Source organism: Phycodurus eques, chromosome 22 (genome assembly GCF_024500275.1).
Source record: "Phycodurus eques isolate BA_2022a chromosome 22, UOR_Pequ_1.1, whole genome shotgun sequence".
NCBI lineage: Eukaryota > Metazoa > Chordata > Actinopteri > Syngnathiformes > Syngnathidae > Phycodurus > Phycodurus eques.
Window position 1 is genome coordinate 10282046 of NC_084546.1, and position 9174 is coordinate 10291219.

Sequence of the window (9174 nt, forward strand, 5' to 3'; positions counted from 1 at the left end):
GCCCCCAATCTCAAGCAAGCTGTTACTGATCTGGGGGTAAAAACCGACTGTGATTTTAAAACGGATCAACAGATAAATTCTGTCATGAAGTCCTTTTTTTTTTTCCCAATTGATTATTTTATCTAAGGTTAAGCCTTTCCCTTCCTTTCATGATTTTGAGAGGGTTATTAATGCTTTTTGTCTCCACCAGACATGATTTTTGTCATACCCTCTATTTTGGTGTCAGCCAGGCTCTCCTCGCTGGCTTACAATTAGTCCAGAACGCTGCTGCTCGACATTTAACCGGAGCACGCAGGCGACAGCACATCTTACCTACGCTGGCGTCACTCCACTGGCTCACAATACCTTTTAAAATTCATTTGAAAAATGTTATTTATAACCCCATCTTCCACGGCACGCTGACCAAAGATTGTTTGTGTGGGGGAGACAGGCCTCAGGAGTCAAGCTATGAGCCATGTGGATACCCACCTCCTACCATGGTTGTCATGTTCCCAACTAACAACTATTGTCCTCAATTCATGCTCGTGTGTGGTGAGGTGACATTAAAATTGGAGAGACTGGTGGGGGTAAGGCGAGACGGCTACGGGGCACTGCTGTTCCCCACCCTGACCAACTAGCTCCCCCAAGAATATGCCAATGTACAGTTGAGATATTGCTTCGGTATTTCCACATAATGGAGAGAGACTCAAGAAGAATAATGAGCGTGAACTGAAATGATCGTTTAAACCTATGCATTACATAATTGCAAAAAAATGCACAAATACATGCACTTCAGAATAATGATAAGAAACATGCACTGGTAAATGGTACATTCTCCTCAAACGTGTGAGCAGGACTGAAAATCTTATGAATAAGGCCCTTTGTTTCTTGTACTCCTCGTGATGAGAGTAAATTATTTTGTGTTAGTCTAGAATTAAAGAACCCGAACCATTTTGCACTTTGTGATTTGAATGAAAAAAAGGAAACTTTATTTGTCCTCCTGAGTGGAAAGACACTTTACGGTTAATACGTGGGACTCATTGATATATGGGAAATATGACACACTTTTGTCTATGCTAAAATATGTACATGTGATGTATTATGATACGATATGCTATCAAACAACTCACGAGGGACTGAGCGTGACTTTCATGCTTTTTGAAATAAAAGAATTGAACCTAACATGTTGATTATTTCTCCAGTCTCTCCTCAATAACTACTGTCCAAGCAAAAGAGATCATCTTGGTAAACAACATTATGCAACAGGCTGAAAGTCTTCCCAAACCCACTGGGTTCTAATTATCCAAGTTAAATTCACATGCAGTATAATGGTGCAACAAGGCTGGTCAAGGGTTTGAAAGAGACGGCCCTACAGTAACCACGGAACCTATTTTACATCCTAAAACCCAACAACCCCGCTCAGTTTAAGCCCACACGTTCAAACTAAAAGAACAAAGACCTCTACCAAGGTCAGTGCAGTTTCATGAAGGTAGACAGCAGGTGGTGAAATTTGTATGATATAAGGTGTACCATTGGCGCTTGTGCAGTAGAGAAATTGAAAAGGAGGCAGGACAGGCTGTGGAGAATTGAAATGAGGTTGGAGATTGAGCAAGAGCCTACATATTGGATCAGGAATCTGGCAGCCTGGAATATGGAATATGGTCTGTAGAGGAAAATTTACTTCCGGAAATCATCGTCGTCGTTAGTCTTTCAGAGATGGGATCGAGTCACACATGAAGGCCTCAAGCTGTAACCTTCAAGTCTCAAGTCACTTTGCCTTGGACAAGTCAAGTCACGTCGCCTTACTCATGCAGTCTCAACTGCAATATCTGGTCTTCCGAAAGAGACGGCCAAATAAGGTCAAATAATTGCATTATTTGTCAAAAGATGATGTACTCCAATCAATGCAGATTCACAACATGGCTTCAATAATCATCGTGTCATGTAACTTGTTTTCACACTCCAAACAACTTCACCTTGTTTTATTTCAGACAAAAGACAACAGCAGCTGTCCCGTCAGCCCCGAAGCTCTGGCCCAAGCACTGGATCCATGTCAGCTTGCGTTTGGATCCATTTGGCCATGGGACTTTTTATTTGCACTCTTGAGCACGAACTGTGCCGTTTCTTGGGTCTGTGTCACTCAAACATACCAACAAGACAGATTAGCACCGCAGCAGGGGTACCATGGTAATCCGTGGTGTCTGTACAAAAGCTGCTCTGTGTGTGCGCTCAGCATCGAGAGAGATCTGTGATTAAGACTGGCATACTGCAGGATGAGATAACTCCTGCCAGCTGGTGACTTCGGCCCGCAGCATACCGCTCGATGCAGACGAACACCGCTAAAGTGTTGTGCAATGTGCAGTGTTCTCCCACTGGCATTCATGTTATTATTCCAACTGCCGGCAACTACTTTTGTGTGATTCGAAATTTTAATCACACGTGAATGATGTAACGGCCAATCAAAAATGCAACGTCGTACTACATGCGCTTTCACAACAAACACAAACAAATTTCCAAGATCACAACCCGTACCAATACAGTATATACAGTTCATATATTGTTTTGCAATAATACTATATCATTCATTAATCTCGTTTAATCGCATTTTAATCGTATAAACAATATTTATCCTAAAAAGCAACATGGTTTAATTTAAATGTATTTTAGTGGACGACTGAAATTTATACCATAGTAGCACTCCATCAGTACCTTGTTTTTTTCCCCACCCTGCTCCATCAATGTTTTGCTCTTGTTCCAGTAGGCAATTTCTCACCAGAGTGTCCCCGACACGGACCTTGTCGACCCGGGCAATGACCGAACCGGTGTGATTCTATCATTATATATACAGGATCGCTTATCCAAGGTATTGGCGTATACTGTGAAGGGTCTTGCACATCCGCGACCCTAATGAAGATAAGCAGTATAGAAAATAGAGAGATGGATGGAAAAAGCCCTCAGCAGAGTGCAGCCCTAGTCCCACCTAACTTTGCAGCTAGTGTCAATATTGTAGTATATTAGATGTCAGAGAAGTGGAGCAGGGGGTGCTGAGTATGCAGATAAATTGCCTTGCAGTTGTAACGTTATTCTCTTGATAATAAAGTAAAAACAATAATCTGCTATTACCAGAAACAAAGAGACGTGTAAATGTGTAGATTTATGATAAAGAATCAATTCAGTTCTCTATCTCAAATAAAACGAGTCAAGAGTCTGAACCACAGTATGTACATGGTATATTCATGTAACAGTTGCAGTCACGCCTAAAAGGTTTTCACATGGCCAGCATTTCTTGAAGGTTAGACTTGTGGGAACTTGTGACGGGGAACTGGTTTTAGAGTTTTGCCTTTGAACATAGCCCCATGCTGTGGTTGAAAAGCACACTGAGAGCATGACACTCATCCGAATTTATGCAAACGTGCACCGGGCTGGAGCTCAATATACAGCTGACTAGACATTCCTGATTGATGATGAGGAAAATAAACTCCCTTTTCAAGGCACTGCCTGGGGGAATTGTGCTCCAGCAGAAGTTTGCCTGTGTGTCAACTTCTGCAATGTTAGTCTTTTGGACCATAGGATAGTAGAGACTGAATCAACAATTCCTCTACTGATTGCAGCCAAGTACTTCACTCCAACTTCATCAAGATTACTCAACAATATGGTTAAAAACTCCACGAAAAAAACCTGACAATTCAATGTCTGTATCATGTTAATATTTACACCCGCCTGTGGCAAAGGTACTATGTCTTTCTTGTATTTGACCACTCACATTCACACTGATGGACAGTGTTCAAATTAATCTAACATACCAAGAGAAACCCCACACAAACATTGGATGAACAGGAAGACCAGAGTTGAGATTCGAACCACAAACTATGAGGCAGATGCTGTCCTTTCGTTTTTAAATCACTGCCACTTACAGATTTGTTAACCTCCACTTCAATTGGAGGTTTTATACATTCTTTAAAGCAGTGGTCCTCAATAGGGGGCCACCGGGCCACGTCCAGCCCGCGGGCCACCTCTTAGATTCCACCCAAAAAAATTCTTGAATAAGCAGGGATAAACTGCCAAGACACGGTGGTCCCCGCCCTCCCAAAAAATAAAAAGGAATTTTTTAATTTTTTTTTTAAATGGAGACAAATAGGACAATGAACAAATAAATAAATCAACAAACAGATGAAACCGTGGTTGGAGAACCGCGAACATTATGTGGGATGGCCACTGGCAGAAGTGACTTAAAAAAAAAATTTTTTTTTAATGTTTAAAAAAAATTTCTTGCTTTCGTTATTTAAGTCAACACGTGTACACCGGGACTTGTTTCCATGCCAACAATACACAGACACCCTGTATAAAAGGCCCCAAAGCCATGAACTGGTTGGGAAAATAGGTTCATCTCGAGAAATTACTGTATGTGTTTATTACTTTTGTCTTCAATTACAGATTGCGTTCGGCTTTGTGCGCCAGTGACAAAGTAAGTAGTGATGCACACGTATACTTTTGTGTCTTGTTAGCATTAGCCATTATGTGTTGCACCAGAAAATCCCAATTTACTCTCCACTCACAAGGGTACGTAGCACAACTTGCTGTAAAACGACATGTCCTTGTTTCCTGAGGCTGATGGCTAAGGAGGCCAAACAATTATAATCAACCTGTGCGGCGAAGCTGAACCGAGCCAAATGATGTCTGAGAGAGATCAAGAGAGGCGAAAAGTAAATGGCAGCCTCCCAGTGCGTGGTACAGTCGCTCTGTGCAAAAGGATTACAGCCACTAGAGCGAAATCCATTTAAAGGGGGAATTAGATTGCATAAACTGCCCACTGAACAAATTCTTCTCACTGTACGTTGACAACACAACAGTAGAAGAGGATGAAAAAAAAAACTAGGAATGCACCAATATATACAATACCAGTACAAAGTGTCAGGACTGTACTTGTTTTATTATGGTTCCTTCGATCGCTCTGCCGTTACTTGGATTATTTGCAACTGCACTCTTCTTGTTTGTTAAAGCCATTACACTGTTCATCCAAAAGACTTCTTCAAATTCCCAATTTTATGTGTGGAGTCTCCTTATATACTGTGCAGTGAACAAGTATTTGGCATTTTTTCAAATGTTTTTATATTTTTTCGGCATAGTTTACCCACTTTCATATTTAGCATCGTCAAACAAATGTATATATCAGACAAAGATAAGGTCAAATAAAAGGATAAATAAAAGGAAAAAAAAAAAACATTCAAAGCGACCTGGGTCTGTGTGAACTAGTAACTGCCCCCTAACTCTAACTGGTTGGGCCATCCTCAGCAGGAACAACTAAAATCAAGCATTTTCTATCACTGGCAATGAGTCTTTAACATCTCTTTGGAGGTATTTTGAGCCACTCTTCCTTGCAGAATTGTTTTAATTCAGCAACACTAGAGAGTTGTCAAGCATGGACGGTCTTTTTAAGGTTATGCCACAGCATTTCAGTCGGATTCAAGTCCGGACTTTGACTAGGCCACTCCAAAACCTTTGTCTTTAACATTAAATTGGGGGACACTATGCAAAAAAAAGTGCGAGGTGTTAAGTGGGCCACAAACTTTCGGGGGAGCGATGTCGAGACATCGTGCCTTGTTTTACAGGTCACATGGAAATGAAAAGTGTGGCAAGACTGTTAAAAAAACAGCAGTTGAATTAAAATTTCAGTAATGACAAGTTGTGACTCCAAATAGTGCGACCGACTGAAGCCATGCTCGAGAAATGTTTTGTGTCTTTGAACCGCATTTGCTTCAACTAAAACACATTTTCATCACAACTGAAGGATATAACGGGGAACTGCGAGTACTCAAATATAACTCCTCGGTCAGAAAAAAAGTGGTATCAGTGCCACCGTAAAAAAAAAAAAAAACGAACCAACTGGTCAGCCTTTTAAAAATATGTTAAAGAGCGATCACTTTATATTTATATATTTACAAAAACAATCAGTGTTTTATTTCGTTATGGTCACACTGCGAATCATTTTACCAGTTCGTCAGCACATTGGTTCTCACTGTTTCCTACACGTCTTTTCTCTACTTGACGATAGTTAAGATTCAGTAGTTAATTAAGATTTAAATGCCCTTTGTCTGTCTGTCTGCTTGCCGTGATTCCAATTATGAATCGCACTGAACGGTTTGTCTCAACTAGCACTTTTGTTGCAAACTATGGCAGGAAACGATAATTACAAATGCCCTTTGATGCTCTCACACGGGGTCAACAATTTATAGCTTGAAAATGCGACACAGATACACCCTTGAATTGGATGATTAACCTCGTTTTAAGAATCAAACTGTGGTAAGCGGCTCATTTTAGACCATCCTCATTTGTCATAGTCGTGTCAAATCTGAGATGAAAAAGCAACGGGTCTCAGAAACAAATCAGTCCATTTTATGGAATTACATCGTTAGTTGCCGTTGGTTCAATAAGGTGATTGAAAGAAAGCAGCAGCTGTTTCCAACCTCCCTCTATCCTAACCACCTGTTATGAATTACAATTTGTTTTAGCTCGCGGTAGGTACGCTATATTCAATTAACTAACGAAGTTTACTTTACCGTAGGCGTGCAGGTGTGTAACATATGCCAGATGTACTTTGCAATAAACCCATTGAATTTTGGTTTCTTGCGACGTGAGTCTGCAGTACCGGTCTGCTGTGTGGAAATATAATCACCGCAAAAAAATATTAATGATTGTTTCAAAAAAGATTTAGGGAGCTATTTCATTTTAATACAGTATACACTCTACTGCTAAATTGATATGCCTTTGTAGAGATGAGTTTCCAAATATTGAGATGAAAAAAATGTGTCGGAAAATCAACAGTAAAGATACTTCTCAATCAGAGATCTTTGGATTTTAAAAAAAAAAAAAAAATTTCTAACACATATTGAACCAGGAAACTTAGAACTTACCATACAGCCAGTCAGGGAAGTTGATTGCATTTTTTTTTTTTCTCAATAGACTACATAAAATAACAGTCCAGTACTGCGTATGAGAGCCATATGCCCCGTCAAAGCTCAATGTTGCACAACTCCGCAATGATGCAACCCACACCGCGGGTCAAATTGTCATCTTCATCTGTCTGCTGCATCATCATGGGTGGTTGACCAGAGACATCAACACGTAGCTAACAGAGGTCCACAATCAACCTGCTGAGGAACCAGCTGTCTTTCTTGCTCCTGGCAGTCTTTTGAGATTTATTCATTAAACAGCTGAACTACTTTACCTATAAGCACTCAAACTGTTAACTAATCAGACTCCATGATAGTAAAAATAAACCGTTTTTTTAAAACTACGTTATACTGTACAAAGGGTATTTGCAATATTTTATTCTGTCACAGGTCGTATATTACAAGATTCTTTGCTGACCCTGGCTCATTATTTGTTGCATCTTGTAGTGTAACAAAGTAAGTTATGTGGAACAAGATGTTTTTAATGAGGAAAACAAGATCATTTAACCTAAGTGTCAGTTCATTATACCTATTTTTATAGAATCTTTTCTTTGTTATGCAAATTGTCATCCTTTCCACCGGGATTAACTTTCCAGGATAATGAGCCCAAAACAACAGACTGAAAAAGAAAGTCAGCTTGCCTGCAGCTGCCATTCGCCTTCTCCACTAAGATGAGAACACAAAGTTATCTTGCACACAAAAACTCACCCTTTTCTGCTGAAGAAATAGCTCAGAATATAGATTTCCTACCAGCGACAGTGTCTATAGTCTGCACATACTGAATGAATAATGTGGTTATGTAAAATTCCCTTCAATGCAAAAAGCGCAAAGAACTTTATTTCTAGCTATTTTTCAAGATCTGTCCCCTTTTCACTGACAACAAAAAGACATTTCACTTTCGATTAATCTTAATATACATATCAAAATAATGCCAGAAATAGTTTTGTGACAGCATGGTTTGCATTTTCTCCCAGTTTATGAGTGGGCTTTCTCTGGGTACACTTCAGCTTTCTCCCACATTCAAAAAAATGTGCCACTGAAGGCAGTGGTGACAAAGATAGAGGACAAAGATCTGAGAGAGGGGGAGGGTATGGCAAAGTGAAGGAGGTCAGCAAGATATGGCAGGACGAGGTGATTGATGGCATTGAAGGTACAGATCAGTATTTTATATTGGATGCGGTATTGGAGAGGGAGCCAGTGGAGTTGTTGCAGGGCTTGAGTAAAAGGGGGTCCTTGTGATAATACAGGCGGCAGCGTTTTGGAGAAGCTGTAGCTTTTATAGTGACTTGTGGGGGAGCTCAAACAGGAGAGAGTTGCAATAATGCAGGCGGGAAGTGATGAAGCTAGGAACAAGGACAGCAGCAGTGCGGGGGGTGAGGGATGGACAGAGGCGATTGATGTTTCCGATGTGAAAGTATGCAGCTCGGGTGATGTTATGTGTGCTTGGAAGGAATGATCAAGGGTAATGGAACAACAATTTTGTTGTCAATAGGTAGGATTTAGATGATAAAGAGAAGGGGGCCCAAGGGAGAGCCTGGGGGACACCAGAAGAAACGGAGGATGGATTGGATTTTAATTATTTAATTTGAACAAACTGGGTGCGGCCGGACAGGTAAGAACTGAGCCACTGGGGGGGGGGGGCGTGTAATGTGGTGGAGTCTATTAAGGAGCATGGTTTGGGAAATGGTATCAAACGCTGCAGTCAGATCAAGGAAGATGAAGATGGTGAGGAGACCAGAGTCAACTGCCTGGAGGAGTTCGTTGGTGATCTTGATAACTGCTGTGTCGGTGAGAAGGAGGGGGTAGAAGCCGGACTAGAACTGATGATACATGCAGAGCTTATTGGAAGTGTGGTGGGAGTGGAACAGTAAAGCGACGGTCTTAGGGGTGTGGCCTGGTGAGCGACATCAGGACCTGGAGTTGGGTTGGGTCTTAAGAGAAACCAAGAAAAGCTCTTGATAACACATCCTTAACAATGTTACATTCACAACATACTTATTTGTACGTTAGCTATTTGCGAGCCGAGATGGGCAGGAGCAGGTATGTTTGCACTGGCGCCACCTGAGAAAGAACAATATTTAATCAAAGGAATCCATCCAGAGAGTAATCTATTGCAAAGTGAAATCTATACTTCCAGAGCTTTAGATGAAATGTTGTTTCAGTTTTTCAAGGGGATGACGAACTGGAAGATGATGATGAAAACCAGGTGTTAATGAACAGCTGTTCAAAAACACGTAACCTCCTT